The sequence below is a fragment of the Ochotona curzoniae genome, unplaced genomic scaffold (assembly GCF_017591425.1).
Source record: "Ochotona curzoniae isolate NIBS_2020 unplaced genomic scaffold, NIBS_Ocur_1.0 scaffold_274, whole genome shotgun sequence".
Classification (NCBI taxonomy): domain Eukaryota; kingdom Metazoa; phylum Chordata; class Mammalia; order Lagomorpha; family Ochotonidae; genus Ochotona; species Ochotona curzoniae.
Window position 1 is genome coordinate 8,820,471 of NW_024467101.1, and position 18,638 is coordinate 8,839,108.

Genomic DNA, 18,638 nt, shown 5'->3' on the forward strand with positions numbered 1-18,638 from the left:
TCTCCTCTCCCAACTCTCTCTCTCTTTCTCTTTCTCTCTCTCTCTCGCACAAACACACCAGAGAATAAGTCTCATAACGCCAGGGATCTTTGTCTTCCACACTCACTTAGGCCAAGACAGTCCGGCCCAGAATTGTCATTCAATAAATATTTGTTGCATGAATTAATGACTAAATGAATGAGTGATAAGCTCATCAATGTGCATCCCTCCCATTTTGTAAACATTTGGGGCTTGTTCATCGCTGCTTGGGAGCATGGGGGCTTCATGGAACCAAAATAAATTTGGAGTGTGGCAAAGAGTATGAGTCTTTGCCTCAAGAATTACAACAAAAACATAGCCAGGGGTCAGAAAGAAACTTCTTTCGATTTTTTTAAAACTCTGCTTTTGAAAAAAAAAAAGGTGCCTAGTAAGACACAGAGGCCAACCACACAGAGACGGCATGACTGAATTCTCAGGAGCTTGAAGCTGTTTAGAAACGGAGGTGTTTACCAAATAGTGAAGCTTTGCCAAACTCTGGCAGGCAGTAAGGAGAAATAGAGAATAACTTCGAATAAGAGATAAGACCCACGAGTTAGGTGTTAGGATAGGATCCACACTTGGGTAGGAGTGAAAAGTGATGTACATTCACTGTGTGGCCTGCAGCTTCCCTACTAAATCACCGTGAGTCTAGCTTATCTTATGCTTCCCTGTACTTTTTAAGACATAGCTCAGATGAAAATAACTGAGAACAGATGCATAAGCATTGGTTAAAGCTGCCAAACCTTTAGCAAATCTCACTGACTTACACCAAAAGCCACACAAAGCTTCAAGATTTTTTTTTTTTTTACCGTCAAAGTTCTATTTATATGACCAAATAGGGAAGTTCAGGGATTCCAAATTCATAAACAGATGCCCTGGTACCTAAAGAGACTTTGTCGGTCCTACATAAAAATAGACATGGATAGTCATACCAGTGTTCTTATTAATGCTGAAAGACAGGAACTAACTCAGCATCCGTCAGCCAGGCATTAAACAGATTATGTGCGTCCATTTAGCAGATGAGGGTACTTCAAAAAGGTTTCTGGAAAATTTGCATCGGAAGATAAGTTAGGGTGGGTATGGCACACAATGGGTGAAGCCTCCGCTTGGGATATTGTAAGCTACATCAGATTGTCTGGGATGGAGGGCCAGTTCCTCAGCTTTCAATCCAGCTTTCTGTAGTATATCCAGGAAGGAACAGATAATGTCCCAAGTACTTGTGTCCCTGCCTCCCATGCAGAAAGCTCAGATCGAGTTCCTGGCTCCTGACTTTGGCCTGGTCCAGTCCTGGCTGTTGCGGGCATAGGAAAGTGAAAACAGTTGATGGACCATTCATCCTCTCTCTCCACCCACCTCTCTGCCTCTCTGTTACCTTTGTATATACCTCACTCTATGTCACTCTACCTTCAAAAAAAGATTTATTTATTTTTATTGCAAAGTCAGATATACAGAGAGGAGGAGGAGGAGAGACAGAGAAGATCTTTTGTCTGATGATTCAATCCCCAAATGACCTCAGTGGCCAGTACTGCGCTGATTTAAAGCCAGGAGCCAGGAGCTTCTTCCAGGTCTCCCACACGGGTGCAGAATCCCAAGATTTAGAACCATCTTCGACTGCTTTTCTAGGTCACAAGCAAGGAGCTGGATGGGAAGCAAGACTGCCGGGATTAAAACTGGCACCCACATGGGATCCTGGTGCATTGAAGGAGAAGATTTTAGCTGCTAGGCCACCACTCTGGGCCCAGTTTTATTTTTTAAAGTTTTATTTTTAATGTATTTTAAAGGCAGAATTACAGAGAGAAAGAAAGATCTTCTATCCACTGGTTTACTCCCAAAATGACCAAAACAGCCTGGTCCAGCTCTAAATACAAAAGCTTCTCCCACATGAATTTGGGGCCCAAGTACTTGGACCATCTTGCATTGCTTTTCCAAGCCATTAACAGGGAGCTGGATAGGAACAGCCAGGGCCCATATGGAATGCTGGCACTGCAGGAGATGACTTAACCCTTAAGTTACAATACTGCTATTGGGAAGACATATTAAGTAGCTATTTTTAAAAAATGTGAGGGAGGGCCCGGCACGGTGGCGCAAGTGGGTAAAGGTCCTCGCCTTGCACGCCCGGGATCCCATATGGGCGCCGGTTCTAATCCCGGCAGCCCCGCTTCCCTTCCAGCTCCCTGCCTGTGGCCTGGGAAAGCAGTCGAGGATGGCCCAAAGCTTTGGGACCCTGCACCCGCGCGGGAGACCCAGAAGAGGCTCCTGGCTTCGGATCGGCATAGCATTGGCCCGTTGCGCTCACTTGGGGAATGAATCATCGGACGGAAGATCTTCCTCTCTGTCTCTCCTCTCTGTATATCCGCCTTTCCAATAAAAACAATAAAATAAATCTTTTTAAAAATAAATAAAAATATGGGCCCGGCGCGGTGGCGCAAGTGGTTAAGTCCTCGCCTTGCACGCCCGGGATCCCATATGGGCGCCGGTTCTAATCCCGGCAGACCTGCTTCCCTTCCAGCTCCCTGCTTGTGGCCTGGGAAAGCAGTTGAGGACGGCCCAAGGCTTTGGGACCCTGCACCCGCGTGGGAGACCCGGAAGAGGCTCCTGGCTTCGGATTGGCATAGCACTGGCTGTTGCACTCACTTGGGGAGTGAATCATCGGATGGAAGATCTTCCTCTCTGTATCTCCTCTCTGTATATCCGCCTTTCCAATAAAAAATAATGAAAATAAATCTTTAAACAAAAAAAATAAATAAAAATAAAAATTAAATTAAAAAAATGGATTAGTAGGTTCCTGTATTCCAGTAGTTGTACTTGTCCTTTTCATTCTTTCCCTTTTTTCTTCCCTTCCTTTCCCTTCGCTTCTCTTTTCTTTCTTCTCCTTTCTTTCCTTCTTTCTGCAAACTACACAGGCTAACGAAGCCCAATATTTCCACAAGAAAGTTCTCATTAACTATCTTACAACATAATTTTACGATTTTGAATCTCATCTTACTTTTTGAAAGTGGCTCAAATTTAATACACATCAGCTTTTCTGTTCTTTACACCAACCTCTGGGAACCTTCATTTACTGTAGTTAAACATCATATAATTCTCTTGAAAGGTACAATGGATGCTATGCTGACAAGTAGCGGCAGTTCTTTGAAAACCCTTAGAAGTCGCTCCTCTGCCTTTGAAGTTCACCAGCAGTCTACACGTACCGTGAGCCTTGAGGCAGGAGGCCAGTCTAGGCCCCAACCCATCCGGGGCTTAAACCTTGCTTCAACCTGTCCCTAATTTGCAAATGGACATACAACCAAGAGTCACAAACTCAAACGGTGCTCTGGAGACCAGGAAGAGAATGTGACTGAGTGAAATGGGCCAACTGCATGCAGAAATAACTGGGAACTAAGATGACAGACAGGAACACAGCTGCAAGCAGGAACTGCCTTGGGCATGGCAGCCCGGCCCACACAGCGTCCATCCCAATGACTACTGCAGCAAAATTGTTGCTGTGGGCCTATGATGAACAAATCATCTGTCTTATTCAAAGTAAAAATCCAGATTTATTTGTAGCATCTCCTGGTTTGTGCTTGTAATAAATTTTATTTTATTAAGATTTATTGATTTTTATTGCAAAGTCAGATATGCAGAGAGGAGGAGAAACCGAGAGGAAGATCCCCTATCCCCGACCCACTCCCCAAGTGGCCGCAATGACTGGAAGTGAACTAATCTGAAGCCAGGAGCCAGAAGCTTCTTCTGGGTCTCCCATGTGGGTACAGAGTCTCAAGGCTTTGGGCCGTCCTAGATTGCTTTCCCAGGCCACAAGCAGGGAGCTGGATGGAAAACAGGTCTGCCGGGATTAGAACCAGCACCCATATGGGATCCTGGCGCGATCAAGTTGAGGACTTTAGTCACTAGAGCACCGCACAGGGCCCTGCAATAGATTTTAAAGACATGTATTACTATGTGTTGAAAAGTAATCAGAAGCCATTTTTGGCTCAAAAGACGCAGAGGGTAAATCTGACAGAGTAGGTACTGATTGTACCTGGGAGTAAAACTATCACTTCTAGACTATTAAAGCAGAGGGAGAAGTGCCAGGAGCTGAGACGTGTACTGTACTATATTTAGGAGACAGTTGTATCCGTGGGCAGCACCCTTCACCACAAAAGGCATGTCTCTTTAGGATGCAGTATTTAATTGAAGTGGAAATATAATCACATGTCTACTTGGCCAAGAAAGGCCGATGATAGATGAGGGGTCATTAGACCTTTGAAAGATAGGTAAGTTGAGTTGCTTTGAGGCTGATTATAGCTCTATTTGAAGATAAAGAAAAAAGGACAGGGAGAAAACACTAGAAGGAAATAATGGCCAATTACTTGCTTTTGTCTGACGGTATCAGACAGGATGGTTAGCACAGAGGTTGAGCTCACAGGAGAGAAGAGGCATTTTGGGTGAGGGTTTAGAAACATGTAATCCATTCACAGTGCATGAAGGGGCTGGTGTTGTGGCTCAGCACACTAATCCATTGCTTGCAAGGCTGGCATTCCGTAATACAATGTGGGTTTCTCGGGGCCAGTATGCTAGGTTAAGAAACCATAACAAGCCACCACCTGCAATGCCTATAGCTCGAATGAGCCCTAGTTGGAATCGGGCTGTTCCATTTCAAATCCACCTTCCTACTAATATGAATGGGAAGGCATCAGAACACGACACAAGTACTTGGATCTCTGACACCGACGTGAGAGGCCAGGATGGAGGCTGCAGCCGTTTCCAGACCTGGTGTCACAGCCATCTGGACAATGAGCCAAGAGATGGAAGATTTCACTCTGTACCTCTCTCTTTATCACTCTATCTTCAAATAAAGAACTTCTTTTTAAAAAAATCAGTTTGTATGGAGGTGGTAATTAATGAACAGCATCTGTTCCTATGGGTGACCACCCATTCATTCCTGGCTCATGTCGTCTCTGTAAATCTGTCGTGGAACTCAGACTCGGAGGTGGACATGAGACCCAGAAATGCCAATTTGAACGCTCCATCCTCCTAGCTACAACGATTGATTCAGAGATGGGTATACGACCAATAGGGCCAGTAAGAGTCTTCTCTAAAATTCAATCTATGGGAACCAAGGAGTGGGCAATTAGTGTGGTTCACACTTGTACCCCGTACAGCTGTGCCTGGTCTGAGCTCCTCCACTTCCAATCCATCTGCCTGCTGAGGTGTACCCTAAAAGGCAACAGATGACAGCTCAAGTATTTGAGTCCTTGTTACCCTCATGAAGGACGCACATTGCCTTCCTCCCTCTGGACTCTGGGTTAGCCCCAGAGGTTGCTGGCTTTGGGGAGTAACCCAGCAGATAGATCTCTTTGTGTCAATCGTCTGTCCCTCTTCCTCTCTACCTTTCAGATAAAAGGAGATGAAATAAGTAGCTTTTTAAAAGTATATATATGTTTTAAATCCATGAAAAAACACAGTGGTACAACTAGTTTCATGTCAACTACAGTGGCAATAGAAACTACATACACTCAAGTATGTGTGCACGCATAAAATCAAAGAGACGCTGAGATTGAGGTAGGTCAAGAAATATAAGCTTGTTTGTTTCATTTTTTTAAGATTTAAAAAAAAATTATTGAAAAGGCAGATATACAGAGAGGAGGAGAGACAGAGAGAAAGATCCCTCGTCCAATGATTCACTCCTCAAATGACCTCAACGGCTGGAGCTGAGCCAAACTGAAGCCAGGAGCCAGAAGCCTCTTCCAGGTCTCCCACATGGGTGCAGGGTTCCCAAGCTTTGGCCCATCCTCAACTGCTTTCCCAGGCCACAAGCAGGGAGCTGGATGGGAAGTGGAGCTGCCAGGATACGAACCAGTGCCCATATGGGATCCTGGTGCATGCAAGGCGAGGACTTTAGCCACTAAGCCACCGTGAACCGATCCTTATTTTAAAAGCCATTATACAACGTGCATCCATTTTGTCCTTGGTTTAACCTACCGGATAGTTTAGCTTCTGAAGGTCACGGACTAGGTCTTTCTTGCGGGGAGGTCATTCCTGAATGCTTCAGACAAGGTGCATGATTAATAACTGCTATAAGAGCAAGCCACTCCTGAGTCTGTGCCACAGTAACATTTCAATAAGGTATTTTCTCAATGGGGCCTTCCTTCTTCCAAACCTTCCACAGCCTGAAGGTCTGTGATTGCCTCCAGGGCCATTCCCACCTCAGCCCCTTCTTCCTGCTAATCCCAGTCCTGCCTGTCCTCCCTCACGCCCAAGGCAACAGAGCTAGAAAAGGCTGGCAAACCAGTTTTCTGATCACAGAACCCTGCAGTTGGAATTTCTATAGTAAAAACTATAGAAGGGAGAAGGAGAGTCAATGAAAGAAACACAACTTACTTCCTCTGATTCACTCCCCAAATGGCTGCGATGTCTGAGGTTGGTCCAGGCTGAAGCCAGGAACCAGGAGCTTCTTCTGGGTCTTCCACACAGATCCTACGGCCCAAGCACTTGGGCCACTTTCTACTGCTGTTCCAAGTGCATTAGCAGGACGCTGGATCAGAAGTGGAGCATCTGGGACTCAAACTGGCGACCACAGGGATGCAGATACTGCAGGTAGCGGCTTAACGCGCTATGCCACAGCACCTTCCCCAGGGAAAACTTTTGTGTTAGTCCACACAGCTTCTCAAATCTTCTTTTCTTTCTCTTTATTTTTTTTTTAAAGAGTCATTTTTTTAAAGATTCATTTATTTTTATTGGAATGGAGATTTACAGATGGGACAAGACGGAGAAAAAGATCTTGTATCTCCTCAAATGGCCACAGTAGCCGGAGATGAGCTGATTCGAAACCAGGAGCCAAGAGCTTCTTCCAGATCTCCCATGTGGGGCTGGGGTCAAAGGACTTGAGCCATCCTCCACTGCTTTCCCAGGCCATAAGCAAGGGGCTGGATGGGAAGTGGAGTAGCCAGGACTCAAACCAGTGCTATATAGGATGCTGGTACACACTGCAGGTAGAGGATTAGCCTTTTGAGTCACTGTGCTGGCTCCATCTCTCCATCTTTCCAAAAACGACTCCACACATACCTGTACAGTGAACAAGGCAGCTTCCCTCAGTTTTTACAGTTGGTTTTTTTGGAGAAGTTAGAAGCTGAAACAACCATGTGGGGGCAGGGAGAAGGGGGAGGTGGCAGTTTCCTTCATGTTAGATGACAGCAGTGACACCTGTATAGTGAGCATTTATTATGTGCCAGGCACTGTGCCAACTGACTTAGGGACTCTATTCTGTCCCCCAGCCTCATTTTATAGACCAGGAGGTAGAGATGAAGATGGTTTGCCTTGGGTCATAGAGGTACCAAATGGTGAGCCCAATCTGATGCCAGAACTCTTACAAACTTATTTATCAGCTATTTTCTTTTTATTTGTGTGTGTGAGATTGAGGGAGAGAGAGAGAAAAAAAAATCTTCCATTTGCATCAGGTAGTTCACTCCCCAAATGCCTGCAACAGCTAAGTCAGGTTCAGGCTGAGACTGAGCCAGAAACTGCATCTGCCACGTGGGTGCCAAGAGCTGAAGCGCTTGGATTATCTTCTGCTGCCTTCCCGGGTGCGGTAGCCAGGGAGCCAAACTCAAAGCAGAGTAACTGGGATTTTCATCGGCACTGGGATGAATCCCAGCAGCAGTTTAATCTGCCATACCACAGTGACGGTCTCAGAACTCTTCATCTCATCCCACAAAATAGAAGGAAATAAAGTAAAAGCTCAGGGAGACGTGGGGTTTGGCAGACCCTGATCTCAGGAAAGTGGCTGGTCCTGGCCCTTATCTTTTACGAGGCCCAGCTCCATCTACTGTTGAGCGCACACTGAAGCTGTCTTTGCGCATCTGGTGGCCTGGCACCAGAGCAGAAACTCGCTTGCAGGTGGTGCTCAGCGATGGCTCCGTCCTGGTCCCGAGGAGTCGTGAGTGGCAGCCACTTGCCATAAGCACGAGTTCTTACGATCCCTGTGGCTCCCTAGACCTCTACTCCTGTTTGTTTCTTCAGTGAGTTAATGATTGACTTCCAGTGTTTAATTTTGTTTAAACAGACATGACCTCGTGGGTGCCCAAGGCTCTGTTCTGGCCAAAGCGCTCAGGGATCAAAGAAACCCAAAGACACAGGAATCCTCCCCCTCCCCTGTCCCGAGGCTGTCCTTTGGCCTGCTGGCATCTGCTGCTGGACTGTTGCCCCTTGACCTTGCTTGAAGCCAGGCCCTGGGTTTTAGCTCTCAGTGTCTCTTGGAGATTAGTCAGCTTCTCTCAGGGCCGCTGCTTGGCCATGGGGCTCCCAGACCCCATGCACCCCTGCCCCCATTATTTCTCTTTCTGCTCTCGACCAGCCCACGACTGTCCTGCTAAGGCCCCCACCCACCACAGCTCCTGAAGCAACCACTGCCTCCCACCCTGTGCTCCTTGGGCCTCCCTGGAGCCCCCCTCCCCTTAATTCTCTGCCCCATGGATGAGGCACCTAGAGGTGCCCTGAGTGTGGGTTCATTCATTGCAATGCAGATAATAGGAACCCAGTCATTCCAGCCTTGGCAGTTTTGCACTCTGCATGTGCCTTTGGTCTCAGGACTGCTCAGTTGCTGGCTGCGGCATTGACACCCCTCATGGTGTCAGCTCCAGCTCTGCAGTCCTGTTCCTTTGCTAACTGCTCGCCCCGGCTTCCTGCCTATCGTAGCTTCCTGTGACTGCTACACCAAGCACCACACGCTTGACAACTTACAATACAGAGAGGCATTCCCCTGTGGGTCTGGATGCCACATGTTCTGGACTGAAGCATCAGCAGGATCATGCCAAATGCTTCAGGGGAGGACCTTGACCTTGACTCCTGCAGCTTCTTGGGACTGTCCCCTGGCTGGTGGCTCCGTCATATTCATTGCCACCTCCACCTTCACACTGCTTCTTCCTTCTCGCTGTGGCTTTCCTTCTTCTACCTCTTACAAGGAAACTTGTCTTGCCTTTAGAGTACGGTCAAGAAGCCCAGGGAACCTTGACTTAATGATATCAACACCCCTTTTGCAAATGAGATCATATTTGCAGAGTCTTGGTGCACAGGTATTTTTGAGGGGGAGGGGCAGCCCTCTGTGTTACCCCAAATTATTTTTAAAAGATGTATTTATTTTTATTAGAAAATCAGATACACAGGGAAGTGGAGCAGCCAGGACACAAACTGGAACCATATGGGACCCTGGTGCTTGTAAGGTGAGGACTTCAGTCACTAGGCTACTGCGCAGGAACCAGCATGCACATTTTTCAGGCTTTTGATTCATTCTGCCCAAAAGACCTTTGGAAAGTTATTCTCATTGTCCTTGCAGCCAGAGAAATCTTGAGTTCCTCGATGTTAAATTTTCAGTTCAAGATGGTAAATAGGGGTTAGCATGATGCCATAGCCTGCTAATCCTCTGCCTGTAGCTCTGGCATTCCTTATGGACACCTGTTCAAGTCCAGGTTGCTCTACTTCCAATCCAACTCCCTGAGAATGGCCTGAGAAAACAGTAAAGGATGGCCCAAATTCTTCAGCCCCTGTACCTCCATGCAAGACCTAAAAGGATCTCCTGGCTTCCAGGCTGGATCAGCTGAGCTCTGGCCATTGCGACCATTTGGGGAGTAAATGCGCTGCCTTTCCCCTTTGCAATGTCCTTTCAGGCTTCTGATATTATCTGACCCTCGCAACCCGAGACAGGCAGGGCAGGTGTAATTATCTCCATTTTACAGATGGCAAGGGGGAAGCCTGAGAAATTTGGTCACTTTGCTTGCGAAGGCAGGGCAGGGGGAGGCCAAAACCAAAATCCGAATCTTGTGATTTGTAGTTCAGCGATATTATAACTTGGGACGTGTTCACTTGTGCCCACTTCAAAACATGTGGGAGTGGTGTTGCGGCATAGCACACTAAGCCTCTGCTTGGGGTGTCCTCATCTCATATTGGTGTGCTTGTTCTAACCCCAGCTATCTTGCTTGTGTCTAGCTTCTCATTAATGAACCTGGAAGATGGCCCAAGTACTCAGGCCCCCTGCCACCACCCGCATGGCAAACCCAGATGGAGTTCTGGGCTCCTGGCTTAGCCCTGGAACAGATCTGGCTGTTGTATGCATGTGTGGAGTGAGCCAATAGATGGAAGATCTCTCTGTGTGTGTCTCTCTCTCCTTCTTTACATGTTCTTTAAAAAAGTGGATGGTGACCATGTCGTACAATATCTTTCAGTAACAACATTTGCATGAATGCTAGATGTAGTTAGAAGAACCTGATCTTTGTGCCTAAATTTAGGCACATCCAGTGCCTGGATCTGAAAGTTTCAACTGAAGTTGTACAGGTCAAGGTCGGGGCAGGGGTTGTGTAACAGTCACGAAGCCACTACTTAGGATGCCTGTGCACTCTATCACAGTGCTGGCTCGGCTCCTGCCTGCCCTCCAATCCAATCCAGCTTCCTGCCTATCCAGCCTGGAAGGCAACAGGTCGTTGGCCAAGTGCTTGAGTCTCTGCCACCCACAGCCGAGCGCCAGGTGGGGCTCTCGATTCCTGGCTTGGGCCTGGCCCAACCTGGACTGTCATATCTGGGGAGGGAACCAGCGAATGGCTGGTCTCTTTGCCTCTCTCTCTCTTTCTTGCACTATTTTACAAATAAATCAAAAAAAATTTTTTTTAAGTTAAATATTAAGGACAAAATTTATTATCTCTTATTTTTTAAAGATTTACTTCTTTTTATTGGAAAGTCAGATATACAGAGAGGAGGAAGAGAGAGAAAGAGGAAGATTTCCTGTCCACTGATTTGCTCCCCAAGTGGCTGCAATGGTCAGAACCGAGCCAGTTCGAAGCCAGGAACCAGGAGCCTCTTCTGGGTCTCCCACATGGGTGCAGGGTCCCAAGGCTTTGGGCCGTCCTCAACTGCTTTCCCAGGCCACAAGCAGGGAGCTGGATGGGAAGCTGTGCTGCCGGGATTAGAACCGGTGCCCATATGGGATCCTGGTACATTCAAGGCGAGGACTTTAACTGCCACTAGGCTACCATACCAGGTCTCGCACCTCTTACTTTTTAGAAAATATATATTTATTTATTCTTATTGGTAGGCAGATTTGCAGAGAGATGGAGATTCAGAGAGAAAGATCTGTCTGCTGATTCACTCCCCAAGTGGCTGCAAGGGCGGAGCTGCGCCAAGCTGAAGCCAGGAGCCAGGATCTTTTTTCAGGTCTCCCACACGAGTACAGGGTCCCAAAGCTTTGGGCCGTCCTCGACTGCTTTCCCAGGCCACAAGCAGGGAGCTGGATGGGAAAAGAGCTGCTGGGATAAAAATCGGTGCCCAGAAGAGATCCCAGTGCTTACAGGCGGAGGATTTAGCTACTTGGCTATTGCACCGGGCCCCACTTCTTAGTCACTTTGAGCATGACTGCCAACCTCCCCACAAAAATGAAGCATTTTTTTTTTTCCTGAACCATCAGAGGAAATCTGTAGTAACAAAAACAACAACGACAACACTGGAGAGTAAATGAGCACTGACTTTAGAATCAGAAATGATTCCTTAAAGAATATTACGAAGGAAAAAGAGAGAAAATAAAGTCCTGTTAAACAAAGGACATTATTAAAAAAGGGGGGAAATGAGCCGCAGATGGGACAATTGTTGTAAAAAATATTGTGTTCTTCAACTCCTGATAAGCAATATCGTCACATCAAGCAGAAAACATTCTCTCTATCCAAAGTACAAGGCCATTAAAAAAAAGAAAAGAAAAGAAAAGAAAAGAAAAGAATGGAAGACTGTACAGAGTTAGAATTCATTTCTAGGGTCTGGTGTGATGGCCTAGTGGCAAAAGCCTTGAACGCATCAGGATCCCACATGGGTGCTGGTTCTAATCCCAGCAGCCCTGCTACCCACCCAGTTCTCTCTGCTTGTGGCCTGAGAAAGCAGTCGAGGACGGCCCAAAGCCTTGGGACCCTGCACTCGCGTGGGAGACCTGGAGGAAGTTCCTGGCTCCTGGCTTTGGGTTGGCACAGCTCTAGCCATTGTGGTCATTTGGGGGGTGAATCATTGGATGGAAGATCTTCTTCCCTCTCCTCCTCTCTGTATATCTGACTTTCCAATAAAAATAAATAAATCTTGAAAAAAAGAATGAATTTCTATTTGTTTTCATTTTATTTGAAAACTATAAGAGACGGGCCCGGAGAGAGATGTTCATCTCCCATACACTGGCATATTCCTCAAAAGCTAGGGCTGGACCAGGTCTAATCCGGGCACAGCCCATGCTTCCTTCCAGCTCCGTGCCTGTGGGACCGGGGGAACCAGTATCCACGGTCTGCCAAATGCATGTGCGTGGAACCTGCAGCAACCGCGTGGGAGACCGGAAGAGGCTCCTGGCTTCGCGATCGGTATCCATAGCATCCGCCCGTTGCACTCACTTGGGGAGCATGAATCAACCCAGTGGATCCATTTGATCAACTCCAAATGGATCTCTGCTCTTCAATTCCCACTTATGAAGAACATGGGTATTGGTATAGAAATAAACCAGGGTTAACCGAGATGGTAAAAAAAAAAAAAAAAGGTTCCCCTTAGGTTCTAAGACTCCCCAGCTGTTGAGAAGGATTCTGAGGTCGGACTGCGTTCGGACCTAGTGGGAAAGGCTCCTGCGGCTAGCAGTGGACATCCGACGTGGCCCTGGAGGCAGTACGCATGTCCACAGGATATCTGTTAGCCGTGCGCGAGACTTCACAAAGTCCTGGGGAAGGACGGGCATGGTGGTGCAGCGGGTGAGGCTGCTGCCAGAGACACCCATATCCCATATCCAAATACGTAGGATCAAGTCCCACTGCTGCTTCCCATTCTACCCGCTGTTGGTGCACACTCATGTGATGGCTCAAGTCCTTAGGTCCCTGGCCCCTTCGTGGGAGGTCTTGACCGAGCTCCTGACTGTTACCTTTGACCTGGCCCAGCTCCAAGTATTGCTGGCATTTAGGTGAATAAACCAGCAGATAGATAAACGCATGGATTGATTTCTGACTCTACCTTTCAAACACATACATTTTTTTTTCAAGTTCTTAGGGAAAACAGAAATTAAAGACTAGTTTATTTCCGTGTAAAAAATATTTGATTTCCATGCCTCGTTTCTAACAATATGTATTTTCCACGAACTTTCTCAAGACCCATTGTCTAGGCCCCTCCTTGTGTGTGGAATTCACAGATAGAAAGCTGATACCAGAGGGGCGGTGACTCCCCCACCATCCTACAAAGCAACAGCCAACAAGCTGAAACTTCGTTGCCACTCTCCTGCCTTCACGCCGTGCCTCTATTCCTCTGGGCACAGGCTGCACCACGGAACCTCCAACCACACGCTGGCCAGGGCCAGACTTCACGGCAGGACGGTTGTACTAAACGCTTTTTTCTTTTCTGAACAGAATCAGCCTACACCTTCCTGTTCCTTCATCTGGGTGCCCAGTGCTCTTTGCACAGCCTCCTCAACCCGCACAGTCACAAAAGGGATGAACCTACGGTGTCACGGGTGATTCAGCCCTGCTCCCTTGGTTGGAAGTTTGTCTCTAACAAGCCTGGTGGAGGCGTGGAAGCGGGAGCCGAAGACTCTGGAAGAAGAACCTGTGCAGAAAATAATCAGTGTGGTGCAGCAGGCTCTTCCTCCAACACGTGCATCAATGTGCTGCTTGTATCGCCCCCTAGTGTTACAAATTAGCCGAGTTCACATTTTCCAGCTGCAAAGAATTGATCCCCAAGATCTGGGACTCCACACGTCTCTCCCCATCTGAGACAGGTAAGGGGATCACTACATATACGTCATGAGCTTCGTGGTGAAGTCAGGGCCGCCACAAAGCCCTTGACTTGGTTCCTGGGTTCTTCCAGGACACCCAGCACAGTCTAACACGATCACTTTCTTAAACTTTATTTTCAGCATGTATTGGAAAGGCAGAGCAGCAAAGAGAGGGAGATGGGTTGGAACTCAATCCATCTGGGTGGCAGAGATCCAAACACCTGAGCCACGACCTGCCGCCTCCCGGGAGGAGCATTAACAGCAGGCTGGCTGGGACTCGAACCTGGCACTCGGATACGGCTGGCTGCATCATGACACCTGCCAGGGCGGTATATTTTTTTGAAAGAAGAAACAGAAGACAAAAGTACAAGGGCACTTGAAAATATCTGTGCAAAAGGGAACTGGAAGAAGTTTATTTTGCACAAAAATTTTAAAATCTGAAAAAAAAATTTTTTTTTCTATAACATGCATTTTCAAACCCAATGTGGTAGCCTAGCAGTTAAAGTCCTTACCTTGCATGTGCCAGGATCCCATATGGGCACCGGTTCTAATCCTGACAGCCCTGCTTCCCATCCAGCTCCTTGCGTGTGGGCCAGGAAAGCAGTTGAGGACGGCCCAAAACCTTGGGACCCTGCACCCGCGTGGGAGACCCAGAAGAGGCTCCTGACTCTTGCCTTCGGATCGAAGCTCCGTCCATTGCAGCCAATTGGGGAGTGAACCAGCAGATGTATGAGCATTCTTTCTGTATCTCCTCTCTGAAAAAAATAAATCTTTTTTTTGAAATGAAAGCTCTGGTGATGGCAAGGTTTATGTTTCTTCTTCTCGGTCTCACTATCCCCTCTTGCAGTGCTGGCTTAGTAGCAGCACTCAGCTACCACAACTACCACGTCACTTTTTCTCTTCTTCATTCCACACTCTTCTTGTTGTTGGTGCAAGAAGTGCCACAGTGACCAGAGTCAAGTCCCCACGTGCAGAGAGGCCGCCTTGGAAAAGGTGGTAACTGTTAGAGTGAGAAATGTTTACATAAAAAAAAAAAGAAAATGTTGACATATATCCCAGCCACGGAACAACCGAGAGCAAGACAGAGGATGCTTTCAGCAGTACCACAGCCTTCCTCATGACCTCTGCCAGTCAGTACCCACCTCATGGTCACCATTATTCTGACTTCCATTAGTGTAGATTAATTTTATTTGCCTCCAAGCTTTGTCATAATGGAATCTTGTTGCATGCCGGGGCACATCTGGGTAGTTCCCCGTTTGTTATGCATAAAGCTGCAAAGAACATTCTCGAACACATCCTTGGATAGAAATAACTTTCACTTCTGCAAGGTATATTCCCAGGTGTAGAACTGCTGGGTGCAGGGTCTATTAGTCCATGCTACTGCCAGCTATCTTTTCCAGTGCTCCAGCTGTTGGCTCGAGTGTGATGGCTCAATGGCTAAATCCTCACCTTGCAAGTGCCAAAATTCCGGGCCCGGCGCGGTGGCGCAAGTGGTTAAGGTCCTCACCTTGCACGCTCGGGATCCCATATGGGCACCGGTTCTAATCCCGGCAGCCCCGCTTCCCTTCCAGCTCCCTGCCTGTGGCCCGGGAAAGCAGCAGAGGACAGCCCAAAAGCTTTGGGACCCTGCACCCGCGTGGGAGACCCGGAAGAGGCTCCTGGCTTCGGATCGGCATAGTATCGGCCCGTTGCGCTCACTTGGGGAGTGAATCATTGGACGGAAGATCTTCCTCTCTGTCTCTCCTCTCTGTATATCTGCCTTTCCAATGAGAAAATAATAAAAATAAATCTTTAAAAAAAATTCTTTAAAAAATGGTTTAACCTGGGTCCAGCACAGTAGCCTAGTGGCTAAAGTCCTTGCCTTGTGCCCGCCAGGATCCCATATGTGAGCCAGTTCATGTCCCAGCTGCTCTGCTTCCCATCCCGCTCCCTGCCTGTGGCCTGGGAAAGCAGTCGAGGACGGCCCAAAGCCTTGGGACCCTGCACCTGCATGGGAGACCTGGAAGAAGCTCCTGGCTTCTAGCTTCGGGTCAGCAGCTCCAGTCCTTGTGGCTGCTTGGGGAATGAATCAACGGACAGAAGATCTTTCTCTCTGCCTCTCCTCCTCTCTGTATATCTGACTTTCCAATAAAAAATGAAATAAATGTTTTTTTAAATGCCATTTAATCAATGAGTTAATTTTGGGAGGACTGGCAGCGCTGAGAGGCAAGAGGCCAGCCACACACTTTCTTTCCCATCAGGATCAGCAGCCCTCCGATACATCCCTCGCCACTTCCGTGTCACTGGCAAAGGTCTTCTTCCCAGAATTCCCACCGAAGCTCTCCGCACCCCAACACTGTGTTAAAACTCTGGCTTCCAATTTATCTGAACTTCCAGAGAACAGAAAACCGACATCCGATTCCTCTGATAAGTAGAGAAAAGAAGACATGTGATGACATGGGAAAGGTACAGGCTAGCATGATTCAACAGAATTCCTAAGATGGTGGAAATGCTGTATTTTCACTTCCCCATATGCTAACCTGTAGCCAGCAGTTTGAGAGTTTGCCCCCAAAATTAGGTGCAAGAAAGCTGCTCTCCACAGGAGGGTGCTGTTGAGCCACTGAAACCTTGAAGAAGTGGGATCTGGTGGAATGTGGTTAGGTCACTGGAAATGGACTGATTTCTCTCTGGTGGAGAAGGAGCCGCCCGTGAAGGTGAGCGCTTCTCATGAGGAAGCCGTGACCGGGCAGGAGGGCTGCAAGATGTTTGACAACACGAAAAGACAACCAAAGGCAGCACTGTGGTCTTGCAGATGCCTGTGGTACAGCTGGGGTGGAAGCTGCGGGAGGGCCCCTTCCTGCCAGCCTCCCGCTGACACCTTAGGCCTCTACTGTGACAGCCAGAAGGTCGCCAGGCATTGTGGGCCACCCGGTTTTCCTGCTCAAGTCCTGCTTTCTCTGCTTCTTGATGGTGTTCAAAGTCAGAGTTCAAAGCCCTCCTACTCACTGCCAAAACTGGTCCAGACTGTCTTTCTGCTGGCAGACTGACTTTTTGGAGGGAAAAAAAAAAAAAAAAAAAAAAAGAATCTGACTATTGGCCCAGATCCTTGGACCTGTCGGCGTGGTGGGTGCCAGGTCTGTGAGACCTCCAGGAGTGGGAGGTCTTGTGGGGCCCGGGTCACTTGGCGTGGATCCTTGGATCCACCTGGGCAGTGGGTACTGGGTCCGTGAACCCTGGGCGTAGCAGGTTTGGTGGGGCCTGGATTGGGCACTCCGGAGCACCATGGTGCTGGAAGAAGCTAGTAGCACACTAGTGGAGACTTGGTATGTGGGCTTGCAGGCACCTGGGGATGGCACAGCTGGGGGCGTGTGGGGGCCTAGGGTCTCATGTCCAGGATTGGTGGCCTGACTGTGGAGTGCATGTGTCAGAACTAGACCGCTTCCGTGGGAAAGATGGAGCAGTGGACAGCTGGCCTAGGTGCACATGGGGATAAGACAGCCCACTGGGGCCTGCGAAGGACATCTGGGACCACAGCAGAGGAAGCAGGACAGAACAAATTGGACAAGTACCCAAGCCGAACGGTGACAGCAAATGTCCTGGCGAATGGATACTCTAAGGTGGACTATGTCAGCCAGTGGACATTGAAAGGGGTTCCTCGTCCTTGGACTGGCGAGATGGACAGCATTTCAGAACTATCAAAACCACTAGGGCAGAACCCTTGCAGCAGACTCCACATCGGGGACCCTGGGTTGATATCGGATGACTGTTCCCCATCCTGGGTCCTGGGGCGGTTGGGAGGCTGGGTATGGCTTCTGGGCTTATGTCTCCCCTCCCCCTAGATACAGGAAGAAGAAAAAGAAAATGTGAAAACATGATCACTTCTAACCCTTGACCCTTCCTACCCTGATCAACTATGTAAACATTATGGAAAAAAAAAGTCTGACCCTAAAATACTCAGTAGCCCCCACTGACTATAGCTACTTCTTAAACCAGGAAAAGGTGACATAAGTCTGGGTCCCCTTGAGTTCTCAAGCATAATTTCTGTTTTTTAAATAAATCTTTTTTTTAAAGTATGATGGGTGGGGCAGTTTAGCCCAACAGTGAAGGTGCCAGTAAGCATCGCTATATTAGCGTTTCAGGAACTGGAGGAGGCAGGGCATCCAGCGCTTGCTACCACCTGCTGCTTCCCGGGTTCACAGGAGTGGCAAGCCGGAACTGCAACCCAAGTGCTTTGACATGGGCCCTGGGCATCCTAAGTCGATGATCTGACTGCCGCATCCAACACCTGCCCTTCGAATGCTTTGTTGATCTCTGCCCTCAGAAGCCCAGCGCTGACCACGCGCCATCAGCTTTTTCCAGCTGTTGCTACCTAATTGTGTGACCGATGCCCCAAGGCAGAGATCAGTCCCGATCCAGGGAGCCTCCCTTAGAGGTCATGTTCGTCCGGATGCTGTTGCCCGAACAAAACACAAGGACTAGACACTAAAGAAAACGGGCCTTTTAGTTCACACTTTGGGGGCCTCGAAGTCCATGGTTAGATGACCCCTTTAGCTATGTCATGCCATGGCAGAGGAGCAAATAAGGAAATGGCTGTGTGTGCGAGGGGCCCAGCCTGTGGGCTGGCCTTGCCTTGGCGGGGTCCGCTGGGAGAGCTAACAGGAACCCCACAAGAACTCCGTGAACCCCAGTGTCTCACTGCTTACACCACGCCTCCGGGGGACCAGGCTGGCTCCGCGTGGACCCGGAGGAGTGGGGCGAGAACTCCATTTAGAGGCAGACTCGGGCATTCTGAAATCCTCTATTTCCTGAGGGGGAGCCCCAAGGAGGAACCTGTTGGGGAGGTGAGAAAACTGGGACGGGGAGGTGGAGCGGAGGACAAGTCAAGAAAAAGTCTTCCAGAATG